Below are 12,686 nucleotides of genomic sequence, written 5' to 3'. Positions count from 1 at the left end.
TTCCTTTTGATGAGCACGGGATGGATGAATTTAGAAAACACAACTCTCTGTACTCTCTTTTTACTCTCTGTTATTTACATGAATTAAAGCAAAAATAGTATTTTCTGTCTGTTTTCTAAATTATGCAATAAAAAATACCTCGAAAATAAAAGTTCTCCAAATGCCCTGAAAATTAAATATGATTTTTTCTAGAATACTTGAGAATATCTGGCACTGAGAACACAGCAAGGGGAGCAAGCACCTGGCCACGAGGGTGGAGGGCGCGCCCTACCCCCCTGGGCGTGCCCCCCTGCCTCGTGGTCCCATGGTGGCTCCCCTCCACTTATTCCAGCTACCACACACTCCTTCTTCCTCCCAAAAAAATCACTAGCCAGCTCAAACCCGAGTCCAAGCTCATCTTGCTGCCATTTTCGATCTCCTTGCTCAAAGCTCCATTCACAAAACTGCTTTGGGGATTGTTCTTTGGTATGTGACTCCTCCAATGGTCCAATTAGTTTTTGTTCTAGTGCTTTATTAATTGCATTTTTGCTGCTTAGGTGACCCTATTCTTGAGCTTGCATGTCAAATTTATATGGTCAAAAGTAGTTTTAATGCATGATATACCCTCTAGGCACTTGTAGGAGTAGTTGCTATCAATTTTGTTGAGTTTGGTTCACTTTTATTTTGAAGTTACTAAAAATTTCAGAAATTTTCAGAAAAAGATGAAGAGGTTTTTGAGGGGCTCATCGAGCCGAAGCTCAAAGGATAAACAAAGTGAAGAGAACAAGAAGCCCAAGTATAATCTCCCTCGCACCACGGAGGTTCGGCCGTGTGAATGGCCTTGTGATGATTTCTTGAGAGCAGCCGAGATTTATGATGATCTCTATGAATTGGCTGAGAATGCAGGCCGCACCGCCTTCCTCCACGACCAACGCGAACAGTATATCTTACTCACCAATATCTTTGTGCAAAACTTTCATTTCCATGCTAGGAGCTCACCACCTATGGTGGAATTTTATTTATATGATGAGCATAAGGAGATGTCACTTCGTGATTTTTGTCGGGTTTGTTTGATACCTTTTGAGGGCAGCGTAGAGGAACCACATCATGACGATGTGGAAGGGTTTATTGATACAATTGTTGTAGGGGAAATGAGGAAAGTTTCCGATGCAAGAATTACTAGCATACATTTTTCCTGCTATACGTTACTTCGCAATATTTGCTAGTAGATGCTTAATTCGTCGCGGAAACTGTGGCAACCTTAGTGCCCCTGATATTGTTATTTTTTGCCATGCCTTGTTCCGTGATGACACATTTAGTATGGGTGCTATTGTTGCAAAGCGGTTAAATCTTAACCGTACTAAGGGCCCCGTCCTTGGAGGCATCTTCGCCTCGCGCCTTGGTTCACACTTTAACATACCTATTAGCCATTATGAGAAGGAAGAGAAGTTGCTGCCTCCTGTTTTTATAGACTATAAGAGTATGGTAGCACATGGTTTTATCGTTAAGAATAAGGAAAAGATGCTTAAGTACAAGCTGATATTTGATAAAAATCACCCTGAGACTATTACTTTGCCTGCTCCTTCCTTATTTGAATTATCTGCAGGCAAGTACCTTATTCCGTCGGAGGCCATTCACGCCTACCGAAACCCCACACCAGCTACAGAGCCAGAGCCGGAACCACAATTTGATCCTCACTGGCAGTCTGTTTATTAGTGGAATCCAGAAGAGATCGCCAACCAATGGCACCAGGGGGATTCTTCTCAGTACGACCCCAACTATTACTTTGGATATCCGCCAGGCCAGCCGTGGCCATGGACCAACTTAGGCCAAAAGCCTAAGCTTGGGGGAGTACGTATTTCTCACCGACATTACATTCCTGTTCACACACTCATGCTAGTTGTCAGTGCTCATACTTTTTCATTGTAATATCCATGCCAGTTTACTTCCCTTTTATGCTTTCTTCTTGTGTGTTTGATAAACCTTAGAAAACTCAAAAAGATTTCTTGTTCTTATTTTTGCTTGTTGGGAGCTTTCCCGTGTAAATAGTTTTATTTCTTTTCTTGTTCTTTAGGGGCCGAGAGGAGAAGACCTTAATGAAAATGTTGAGTGGCTCTCATATGCATTATTGTTGATCTAACAAAGAGCCCATATTACCTTATCTTCTCTCTTGAATTGAATGCTTGCAGATTCCAGCTTAGTCCAATGCACGTGCACTATTATTATTTTCCACACTATTTGGTCATGCAAGTGAAAGGCAATAATGATGATTATATGATGAACTTATTGAGATGAGAAAAGCTGATATGAACTCGACCTCTCTTGTTTTTGTAAATATGATTCGTTCATCGTTCCTGATACAGCCTATTATGAATAAACATGTTTGCAATGACAATTAGAGATTGTAGTTGCTTATTCCATGCTTAATTAGCTAGGAGCTTATAATGGTTTACCTTGCGTGCCAACATACTATTAAAATGGTTGTGATGTCGTATGATAGGGTGGTATCCTCTTTTGAATGATTCGAGTGGCTTGACTTGGCACATGTTCACGCATGTAGTTGAAAAAAATCAACATAGCCTCTACGATATTTATGTTCATGGTGCATGATACGTCTCCGTCGTATCTACTTTTCCAAACACTTTTGCCCTTGTTTTGGACTCTAACTTGCATGATTTGAATGGAACTAACCCGGACTGACGCTGTTTTCAGCAGAATTGCCATGGTGTTATTTATGTGCAGAAACAAAAGTTCTCGGAATGACCTGGAACTTCACAGAACGTCTATTTGGAAATAATAAAAAATCCTTGCAAAAGATGAAGACCAGGGGGCCACACCCTAGCCACGAGGGTGGGGGCGCGCCCCCCTACCTCGTGGGCCCCCTCGAGCTCCTCCGACCTCAACTCCAACTCTATATATTTGCTTTCGGGGAGAAAAAAGTCAAAGAGAAGGATTCATCGCGTTTTACGATACGGAGCCACCGCCAAGCCCTAAAACCTCTCGGGAGGGCGGATCTGGAGTCTGTTCGGGGATCTGGAGAGGGGAATCCGTCGCCATCGTGATCATCAACCTGCCTCCATCACCAATTTCATGATGCTCACCGCCGTGCGTGAGTAATTCCATCATAGGCTTGCTGGACGGTGATGGGTTGGATGAGATTTATCATGTAATCGAGTTAGTTTTGTTAGGGTTTGATCCCTAGTATCCACTATGTTCTGAGATTGATGTTGCTGTGACTTTGCTATGCTTAATGCTTGTCACTAGGGCCCGAGTGCCATGATTTCAGATCTGAACCTATTATGTTTTCATCAATATATGAGAGTTCTTAATCCTATCTTGCAAGTCAATAGTCACCTATTATGTGTTATGATCCGTTAACCCCGAAGTGACAATAATCGGGATACTTACCGGTGATGACCGTAGTTTGAGGAGTTCATGTATTCACTATGTGTTAATGCTTTGGTCCGGTACTCTATTAAAAGGAGGCCTTAATATCCCTTAGTTTCCACTAGGACCCCGCTGCCACGGGAGGGTAGGACAAAAGATGTTATGCAAGTTCTTTTCCATAAGCACGCATGTGTAACATCCCAAAATTCTAATTTTGGAATGTTATAATAAATAGATAGATTTGATTGTTTGCTTGTTTGTTGTGTGATTGATTGACTGAAAGTGAGTGAATTCGAAACGTTTTGTAAGTAAAATGAGAGGGAATAAAAGGACTTTCCCAAACTTTCAATTTTGCATTTATGCTCTACGTGAATTCAAATACTTTTCATCACAAAACCCTGGAGAGAAGATGACATGACTTCTTCCATTTATTTAAATGACAAGGGGTGTTGAAAATATTTGAATTTCATTTGAGAATATTTCCAGTTCTAAAACTTTAAGCAACTCAATGATTTTCATGAGAGAAGATAAAATGACTTCTTCAAAACATATGAAATATGAGTTGGGAGTTTTAAAGGATTTAATTCAAAGTCCTTTTGGAATTATTTTTCAATTTGGAGTTATTTGGATTTTATTCAAATTATTTTTCTCCAAAAATAAAATATATGGAAAATAGGGTAACATGATTCCCTACATTAGAAAATTGGAGATAAATAATTTTGAAATCATTTTGGTATTTTTAAAATGATTTTTATTGGATTTTAGTAGGGCAGTAGCACTCTTTGATTTATTTGAATTTGTGAGTATTTTAGTTGATCTTGCAAAAATGTTCAACTTGTAGAAAGTGTTTTTCTGAAAATTTTGATATATTATATGCTTATATAAAATTATTATTTATTTTGTTTTATTTATGTTTGTTGTCTGGAAAATCTTTATTTAAAAAAATAGAATCCCCGCCGACTAGGCCGGTCCAGCTCCTCAGCCAGGCCCAGCCCAGCGCGCCACCGCCGTGTCCTTCACGGACACCGCCTCCTTGCTGCCTCTCCCTTGCCCCTTCTCCACGCACCGAGGCCGACCCGCCCTATAAAGCCGCCGCCCCGCCCCGCGCCGCTCCTTGCATCACGCCCGCCGCCGCCTCGCGAATCTCGCCGCCGCATCCCACCGGATCTGCGCCGCCGCCTCGCCGCTGCATCGCCGTCCGCGCATCACCTCGCCGCCGCCGCCGCAAGCCGCCGCTCGTCGTCGCCTGCTGCCGCACACCTCGCGCTGCACACCGCCGTTGTTGCCTCGCCTCACCGCAACTGCCGCTTGCCCCGCGAGATCTCATCGGAGCCCCGCTGCCACTGCCAACCGTCGTCGCCGGTCGTTGGTTTTTCTCGCCGAACCACTGAACCGGCCGAACCGGTATAACCCCGATCGGTTTCCTGGTTTTTTTTCTCGGTTTTGTTTCAAAAACCCAATTTAGTTTTTTTAGTTAGTTAGATCTATTCAAAGAATCTTCTCTGTTTAGAACTAGTTAGTGAACGTTCATTACTTAGTCTTTTCTTTTTCTGTTAGTTTTAGTCAGGGACCTATCCGTAATTAGTTTCTTTACCGTTTAGCCCCTGATCTTCAAACCTTCGTAATTTTCCACTCGTTTGTCCAAAACCAACGAAACCAACGCTCACGTCTTCGTTATGATCTCCTCTATCCAGTAGAACAACTTAAACATGTTTTTGAAAGATTAAAATTTGAATCCAAACAGATTTGTATTCAAACTTCGTTTGATCATAACTTGAGTTTCGTAGCTCCGTTTGAGTTGATTCTTTTTGCAAATTAAAGCTCTTGACCTAAACTTTCTGATAAGGCCAAATTCACATAATTTGGGTACTGTTAGAAATAGTTTTATGTTGCAAGAGGTATTTTCTTGGTTTTGAAGCTTTCCAAATTGTTTTCTTTGATCTTTCTGATCTTTTGAGTGAGTGCTTATGTGTGGTTACTATTGTTTGCTTGCGATAGATTGACCGAAGTGTGACGAGTAGAACTATCAAGGGTTTTGAGTGCGAATCATCTTCACCAACATTGCAGGAAAGTTCACACTTTGATCATATCCCTTTCATACCAAGTTTTATGCATTAGTTTCACCCTCAAACATTGCATGAGTAGGATTGATAACATGTGGGTTTTGAGAAGTAGTTGATGAGGTAGGAACCTATTGCCCTGCATTCAAACCTTGGGAGTTACTATTACGTTATGCTTATATTGCCATGCTATGCTCGTAGACATGGATTGGGTTTTGAGAGTATTCATGACAGATGTGAGATTGTTAATTAATGGTTTACTTAAGGTGGCAACTTTAACACACATCTGGGTGGATTGAGGCACCTGGGTACTCTAGCGATTGCCTGTCTAGGCACCTGGGTATTCTAGTGATTGCCTGTTTTTTTATGGACCGCCACCCAGGCTCAAAGGGATCATGAGATTATTCATACTAGAAACTTCCGTGTGCAGCCACAAGCTACTATGGGCTCTAGCATAATTGACTAAGTCGTGCGAACTCTTACAGAGGTAGACTAGCAGATGTAGGGGATGTAGGTTGGTACTGTCTACCCGATCGTAAGGTGCTAGCGGTTCTGAAACGACTATGTCTCGGTCATCCACTTCTCAAACACCATGTAGTGCGAGAATCCCAATGGAGGAGATCGAGTCTTGTGGGGAAAAGTGCGCAAACCTCTACAGAGTGTATAAACTAATCATGGTTAGCCGTGTCCCCGGTTATGGACATCTTGAATATCTGGTTCTTGGATTATCATATTGATCTCATCACATTACTTAAATAATTTGTTGGGTTGTTAATGATTACTTTTAATGGGATTGAGAGGGTGTCTACGCTCTCAATATTTTTGAACCAACTTTGTAGTTAAATAGATTGTATTCCTTGCAGTAGGGAAAAATTCGCTTTCCGCAAAAAAACCTTATAACCATAGAGCTTTTCCACCAGCCATATATGCATGTAGTGATAGCCATTATACATCATTTCTCTATGGTGTGAATTTGCCAATACATTCAATGTACTGAACCTTTGTGGCTGCAACATCTCATGTTGCAGGATTATCTTGCGACGAGTAAGTGCTACGTTAGGGTTACGATTTCTACACTCAACTTTGCCGTTGGTGTTCATGGGAATCCACAACCTTTGTTACTTCCGCTATATGGATTGAGGTAATAGTATTTACGTTATTTTATACATGTGATTTACCTCTGTTATAAATCCTCTAGTACTTTGTGTGTCAGCATACCGATCCAGAGATGACAATTAAGCACAGAGACTTGATTCATTTGGGTCGGGTTGCTACAGTATGACTATATTCGGAATACATGCCTACATTACATTGATGAATTGGAGCTAGTTCTGTGTCACCCTAGGTTATGACTGTTACATGATGAACCGCATCCGGCATAATTCTCTATCACCGATCCATTGCCTATGAGTTTTCCATATATTGTTTTTCGCTTATTTACTTTTCTGTTGCTATTGCTATCATCACTACAAAATACTAAAAACACTACTTTTGCTACTGTTACCTTTTGATATCGTTACCACTACTATCATATTACTTTGCTACTAAACACTTTGCTTCAGATATTAAGTTTCGAAGTGTGGTTGAATTGACAACTCAACTGCTAATATTTGAGAATATTCTTTGGCTCCCCTTGTGTCGAATCAATCAATTTGGGTTGAATACTCTACCCTCCAAAACTGTTGCGATCCCCTATACTTGTGGGTTATCAAGACTATTTTCTGGCGCCGTTGCCGGGGAGCATAGCTCTATTCTTTGAGTCACTTGGGATTTATATCTGCTTATTATTATGAAGAACTTGAGAGATCCAAAAACCAAGATTTATCCCTCAACTACGAGGGGAGGTAAGGAACTGCCATCTAGCTCTGCACTTGATTCACCTTCTGTTTTGAGTAAGCTTGTGACACCTAATTAAACCTGCTTCTGCTATTCGTTCTGATATGTCGCATGTTATTGATGAGGCCACTTCTGCTATGCATGATACTTATGATGAAACTACTTCTATTCTTGATACTACTGTGCCACTTGGTGAATTTCTTGATGAACAACTTGCTAGGGTTAGAGAGAATGAAAATATTGAAACTGATAATATTGATGAAAGTGATGATGAAGACTCTTCCCCTAATAAATATGAATCACCTATTATTCCCGAGGGTTATGTTTTTGAAAAAGAAGCTGCTCTAGCTATTTTAGCTTGCAAAGATAGATACGAGCTCAAGAGGTTATTAGCTAAATGGAAGCAGCAATCTCTTAATGCTAGAATGAAACCTGACCCTGCTTTTGCTACTTCACCTATCTATGTTACTGATAAGGATTATGAATTCTCTGTTGATCCTGATATAATTACTTTGGTTGAATCTGATCCTTTTCATGGCTATGAATCTGAAACTGTTGTGGCGCATCTTACTAAATTAAATGATATAGCCATCCTGTTCACTAATGATGAGAGAACTCGCTACTTTTATATCCTTCAAATATTTCCATTCTCATTAAAGGGTGATGCTAAGATATGATTTAATTATCTTGATCCTGGTTGTGTGCGTAGTCCCCAGGATATGATTTATTACTTCTCTGCTAAATATTTCCCTGCTCATAAGAAACAAGCTGCTTTGAGAGATATATATAATTTTGTGCAAATTGAAGAAGAGAGTTTCCCAATGGCTTGGGGGAGGCTTCTCAAGTTACTTAATGCTTTGCCTGATCATCCTCTTAGGAAAAATGAAATACTTGATATGTTTTATAATGGACTAACCGATGCTTCCAGAGATTACCTAGATAGTTGTGCCGGTTCTGTTTTCAGGGAAAGAACACCGGATGAAGCTGAAATTCTATTGAATAATATGTTGACAAATGAAAATAATTGGCACTTACTGAGCCAGTTCCTGAGCCTATTCCGAAGAAAAGAGGTGTTCTATTTCTCAGTCCTGAAGATATGCAAGAGGCAAAGAAATCTATGAAAGAAAAAGGTATTAAAGCTGAATATGTTAAGAATTTACCTCCTATTGAAGAAATACACGGTCTTAATTTACCGCCTGTTGAAGAAACACATGATCTTAATCCATTACCTATTGAAGAAATACATGATCTTGATAACCCGACACAGGTAGTAAAGGTAAATTCTCTCTATAGATATGATAAAGTTGAAATCCCATTTACTAAGTTTGCTAGCCCATGCTTAGATGAGTTTGATAAATTTATGGTTAAGAAAGAAGAATTTAATGCTTATTTTGGTAGACAATTGAAATACAATTCAAATATGCTTGAACACTTGGGTGATTATATGGCTACTGTCTAAGGTGAACTTAAACTTATTAGTAAACATGCTTCTATGGTTACCACTCAAGTAGAACAAGTACTTAAGGCTCAAAATGATTTGCTCAATGAATTGAATAGTAAGAATAATGATTTTGTTGTTAGAGTGGCTACTAGAACTGGTAGAATGACTCAAGAACCTCTGTATCCTGAAGGCCACCCTAAGAGAACTGACCAAGATTCTCAGAGAAATAATATAGATGCACCTAGTCCTTCTAAAAGGAAGAAAAAGAAAAATGATAGGACTTTGCATGCTTCTAGTGAACCTGTTATTGATACACCTGAGAATCCAAATGATATTTCTATTTCTAATGCTGAAACACAATCTAGTAATGAACCTGAAACTAGTGATAATGTTAATGATAATGTTCATGTTGATGCTCAACCTAGCAATGATAATGATATAGAAATTGAACCTGTTGTTGATCTTGATAACCCACAATCAAAGAATCAACGTTATGATAAGAAAGACTTTGTTGCTAGGAAACATGGTAAAGAAAGAGAACCATGGGTTCAGAAACCCATGCCTTTTCCTCCCAAACCATCCAAGAAAAAGGATGATGAGGATTTTGAGCGTTTTGCTGAAATGATTAGACCTATCTTTTTGCGTATGCGATTAACTGATATGCTTAAAATGAATCCTTATGCTAGGTATATGAAAGATATTGTTACTAATAAAAGAAAGATACCGGAAGCTGAAATTTCCACCATGATTGCTAATTATACTTTTAAAGGTGGAATACCTAAGAAACTAGGAGACCCAGGAGTACCCACTATACCATGCTCCATTAAAAGAAACTATGTTAAAACTGCTTTATGTGATCTTGGAGCCGGTGTTAGTGTTATGCCTCTCTCTTTATATCGTAGTCTTGATTTGAATAAGTTGACACCTACTGAAATATCTTTGCAAATGGCTGATAAATCAACTGCTATACATGTCGGTATTTGTGAGGATGTGCCTGTTGTAGCTGCAAACGTTACTATTTTAACGGATTTTGTTATTCTTGATATTCCCGAGGACGATAGTATGTCTATTATTCCTGGAAGACCCTTTTTGAATATTGCAGGGGTTGTTATTGATTACACTAAAGGCAATGTCACTTTTCATGTTAATAGTAATGAGCATACGGTACACTTTCCGAGGAAACAACCTCAAGTTCATAGTATCAACTCTATTAGAAATATTCCATCGATTATATTTGGAGGTTTCGAATTTCCTCTTCCTACTGTCAAGAAGAAATATGATATTCTTATTATTGGGGATGTGCATATCCCCGTTGATGTGACATAGTGTTATTCGAAATTTCTCCGGTTCCATGTTATTCGGAATGAGTTTGTTAACAAGACCTGCTCAACCTTGTCAATGGATTCCTTTTGATGAGCATGAGATGGATGAAACTAGAAGGCACAACCTTCTATACCCTCCTTTTACTTTATGTTATTTATATTAAATAAAATAAAAATAAGTATTTTTCGTTTGTTATCTGAATTATCCATGCAATATAAAAATACCCCAAAAATAAAAGTTCTCCAAATGCCCTGAAATTTAAATATGATTTTTTCTAGAATATTTGAGAATATTTGGCACTGAGAACACAGCAGGAGGGGCATCCACCTGGCCACGAGGGTGGAGGGCGTGCCCCCCTGCCTTGTGGGCCCACGGTGGACCTCCTCCACTTATTCTTGCACCCACACACTCCTTCCTCCCACAAACATGAATATCCAACTCAAGCACGAGTTCTAGCTCATTTTGCTGCGATTTTTGATCTCCTTGCTCAAAGCACCTCTCACAAAACTGTTTGGGGAGATTGTTCCTTGGTATGTGACTCCTCCATTGGTCCAATTAGTTTTTCTTCTAGTGCTTTATTCATTGCAAATTTGTGCTACCTAGGTGACCCTGTTCTTGAGCTTGCATGTCAAATTTATATGGTCCCAAGTAGTTCTAATGCATGATATAGGCTCTAGGAACTTGTAGGAGTTGTTGCTATCAATATTGTTGAGTTTGGCTCACTTTTCTTTGAAGTTACTAAAAAATTCAGAATTTTTTAGAAAATAATGAAGAGATTTTTGAGGGGCTCATCGAGCCGAAGCTCGAAGAAAAAGCAAAATTAAAAAGCAGAGAGGCCCAAATATAATCTGCCTCGCACCATGGAGGTTCAGCTGTGTGAATGGCCTTCCGATGATTTCTTGAGAGCACCAGGATTTATGATGATTTTTATGAATTGGCTGAGAATGCAGGCCTCACCGCCTTCCTCCATGAACAACACGAACAATATCTCTTACTCACCAATATCTTTGTGCAAAACTTTCATTTCCATGCTAGGAGCTCACCACCTACGGTGGAGTTTTATTTATATGATGAGCATAAGGAGATATCACTTTATGATTTTTGTCGGGTTTGTTTGATCCCTTTCGAGGGCATGATTGAGGAACCATATCGCGGTGATGTGGATGGGTTTATTGATACCATCACTGTAGGGGAAACGAGGAAGGTTTTCGATGCACGAATCACTAGCATACATTTTCTGGTTTTATGCTACTTTGCAATATTTGCTAGTCGTTGCTTAATTGGTCGCGGAAACCGTGGAAACCTTAGTGTTCATGATATTATTATTTTGTTCCACGGTTTATTCTGTGATAACTCTGTTAGTATGGGCGGTATTATTGCTAAACGGTTAAGTCTGAACCGTACAAAGGGCCCCATCTTTTGAGGCATCTATGCTTCATGCCTAGCTGCACATTTTAACATACCTATTAGGCATTATGAGAAGGAAGAAAAATTGCTGCCCACTGTTTATGTAGATTATAAGAGTATGGTGGCACATGATTTTATTGTTAAGAATCGGGAAGGGGAGCTTAAATACAAATTGTTCTTTCATAAACATCATCCTGAGACTATTACCCTGCCTATTCCTTCCTTGTTTGATTTATCTGTAGGCCAGTACCTTGTTCCGTTAGAGGCTATTCACGCCTACCAGAACCCTACATCAGCCATAGAGCCAGAGTCGGAACCACAAGTTGATCCTCCACGACAGTCTAATTACCATTGGGATCCGGAAATGATTGCCAACCAGTGGCAGTCAGAGTCTTCTTCTTCACAGTACGACCCCAACTAATACTATGGATACCCGCCAGGCCAACCGTGGCCATAGACCAACTTAGGCCAAAAGCCTAAGCTTGGGGGAGTACGTATTTCCCAACGACATTACATTCATGTTCACACACTCATTGCTAGATGTCGGTGCTCATACTTTTTCATTGTATCATCCATGCTAGTTTATTTCCCTTTTTATGCTTTCTTCTTGTGTGCTTAATAAAACCTTAAGAAAAACCAAAAAAATAGTTGTAGCTTTTAATTAGTTTACTTTCCATGCTTGTAGTAGTAATTAAAAAGAAAACCCGAAAATATTTCCTGTTCTTCTTTTGCTTGTTGGGAGCTTTCCCGTGTAAATAGTTTTATTCCTTTTCTTTCCTTTGGGGGTCGATAGGAGAAGACCATAATTAAATTGTTGAAGTGGCTCTTATATGTATCATTGTTGATCTGACAAAAGAGCCCATATTGCCTTGTCTTCTCCTGTTTATTGAATGCTTGCAGATTCCAGCTTAGTCCAATGCACGTGCACTCTTATTATCATTCACATCGTTCGGTCGTGCAAGTGAAAGGCAATTATGACGATATATGATGGACTGATTGAGATGAGAAAATCTGGTATGAACTCGACCTCTCTTGTTTTTGTAAATATGATTAGTTCATCGTTCCTGATTCAGCTTATTATGAATAAACATGTTTGCAATGACAACTAGAGATCATAGTTTCTTGTGCCATGCTTGATTAGCTAGGAGCTTATAATGGTTTAACTTGTGTGCCAACATGCTATTAAAATGGTTGTCATGTGGTATGATAGGGTGGTATCCTCTTTTGAACGATTCGAGTGTCTTGACTTGGCA

Source organism: Triticum aestivum, chromosome 3A (genome assembly GCF_018294505.1).
Source record: "Triticum aestivum cultivar Chinese Spring chromosome 3A, IWGSC CS RefSeq v2.1, whole genome shotgun sequence".
NCBI lineage: Eukaryota > Viridiplantae > Streptophyta > Magnoliopsida > Poales > Poaceae > Triticum > Triticum aestivum.
Note: the sequence above shows the minus strand (reverse complement) of the source record.